Source organism: Pinus tabuliformis, chromosome 4_1 (genome assembly GCF_031772625.1).
Source record: "Pinus tabuliformis cultivar Carrire ecotype Pingquan chromosome 4_1, CPIR1, whole genome shotgun sequence".
NCBI lineage: Eukaryota > Viridiplantae > Streptophyta > Pinopsida > Pinales > Pinaceae > Pinus > Pinus tabuliformis.
Genome location: NC_142303.1, coordinates 571,909,794 through 571,912,101, shown reverse-complemented (window position 1 = coordinate 571,912,101; position 2,308 = coordinate 571,909,794). Strand labels below are relative to the sequence as shown.

The following is a 2,308-nucleotide window of genomic DNA, read 5'->3' as shown; positions in this document are numbered from 1 at the left end:
CGAGCGGCGAGTCGAGGTGCACGCCGGGCACGAGTGTGGGCGAGAGGCGAGTCAGGGCACATGCCAGGCATGGGCGCGGGTGACCAACGAGTCAGGGCGCACGCCGGGCCCAGGCGCGGGCGACTGATGAGTTAAGGCACACGACGGGTGCGCGGGTGGAGCGACTGCGACACACGGAGATGCAATGAAACTTTGCAACACTTATGCAACAAAGGATTGGGATGGGAGTTTATACGACCGCTTGAGAGTGGAACGATGGAGTTGGAGGCCGACTTGCGATGGAGAGTAGGCCGACATGTTTGGGCACGTTTGAAGGGTGTGTAAACCATGTTTTAGTGGTCGGTTGGGTGAGCCACCACCCCATTACAATGCATATATATTATGGCATGCTTTGGAGCATCAAAACATCATCGAATCAACTCATTCGAACAAGGAAACTTTTCATAGGAGGTGCAAGTGTAAAGTGCGCATTAAGGACAAGGTATGAGCGCATAGCTCATGCACTAAGGTTGGACTTGTGCATGGTTTTATCTCGCACTTGGAAAAAAGTGAAGGTGTTGGGCAAGGTGTGCCCATGGGTTGGTTGTGGGTGCACGAGATCTTGGTGTGGGTGTCTTGGTGACTCGGGTGAGCACCCGCCCATCGTGCAAGTGTGCATAGAGGCAATTTTGCCGTGATTGTAAATTTGGCTAAGTATGGAACTTGGTATCTTCGAAGTAGACAAGTAAAAGCTTGTATTGTTAAAGATTGATTGATATATATATTTCGGGCAGACTCATTGTTCAGGGAGTTTCCCCTCCCTTTATACTATGCAATTGTGTTCTTGTTATAATTGTTGTTGATAATGAATGAGTATGGGTGTTGATTGGTATAAAGGCTAAACATAATAATACTTGGTTGCGAAACACAAACTAAGTAAGAGAAAGTGAATTAGGCGTAGTCCACGAACATAAGTATTGGTGAAAAGAAAGTGTTCGGTGGTGCCGCACCTCGCTAAGAGCGGTTGAAAGACTACCATCGGCTTTGGGGCGTGACAAAACAGGTGGGTCAACCAAAGCATCACGATCGAAACCCAGTCAGAGAAACACTCTATGTAGCTTCTTCCCTCATCCTTCCGGAACTGAACTTCGTACTTGCACACCAATTTCCAGGAACTAGCACTACAACAAAGTCGGGTGCCCTAATATTTGTGCTTAAATCTTAAGTCGTTCATGGAAGCAATTATGCCCTCATCAAAATATTTCTGGAATACAGAAAAAGATTATTGAAGGGCCGGAAGTTTAAGTTTCAGTAGTAGGATAATAGCTGAGGCGTGTATTAGCCACCGGCTATCAAAATGAAGGTATATTTACAACTATAAATTAATGTCTTCAAGTTTTATTGTTGGGAATTGAAAGATTCCATATAAAATACGTGATTAACCATAATTTGGATGTGCAGAATATAGTGTTGAAATCGACTATGGAAGACGAGAGAAGCAAAAGAAGAGCCATGAAGGCGGTTGCAGAAGTCGGAGTCATGAATCTCCTTTCCCTGCTTCCTCACACTATTTTTATCACCATTTACAATACATTAGGTATATGATTTAGGCTTGCTAATGCCGCCAATTCTCTGTTTTAGTGGACTCCGTTGCAGTGGAGATGAAAGAGGGGAAGATAATTGTGGTGGGAGAAGCAGATCCTGTGTGGCTCGCAACAAAACTGAGGAAAATAGGGTTCAGAGCAAAGTTAGTAAGTGTGGGTCCTGCCAAAGAAGAAAAGAAGGAAGAGAAAAAGAGCGGTCAAGGCCCTGCCAAGGAGAAGGGAAAGCAGGAGAAAAAGGATGTTGAGCCAGCTGCAACTCCCACAGTTGTGTATCATGTACATGGCGATGGGTATGGACCTTATAATGAGGGATATTCTTATAATGTTGTGAGAGGAGAATCCCAGTACTTGCACCATATCTTAATAATTTGACAACAGATTTAAGCCTGATCCTAAGTTTTATATAGTACTCAAAGCAAGTGCATAGTAATGGTTTTAATTTTATGAAAACAGTCTGAATTTTTTATTTTTCAGTTACCTTTTTGAAATTTTTCCCTTCAAACTGATTAAACTAATTAATGAAAGATGATATGTATGACAAATTTGAAACTAGGCACTGTTAAAGATTCCACGAAATAAGCAGATAAAAATCAGACTTGAATTGAAAAAGAAGGAGTTACAACTCACAGGTGAGTGCTGCACCTGGAGACTGCACTCAAACAAAGAGAACTCTATCCATACACTCTACTTCATCAAATGAGTAATTACATCATTAAGTACATTAC

The 2,308-nt window shown here is 42.9% G+C and overlaps 1 pseudogene; it reads left to right on the top strand.

Moving 5' to 3' along the window:
• The first annotated feature begins 1,336 nt into the window (after nucleotides 1-1,336).
• On the top strand, nucleotides 1,337-1,947 carry LOC149177196 (heavy metal-associated isoprenylated plant protein 39-like; annotated as a pseudogene).
• Nucleotides 1,948-2,308: the final 361 nt, after the last annotated feature.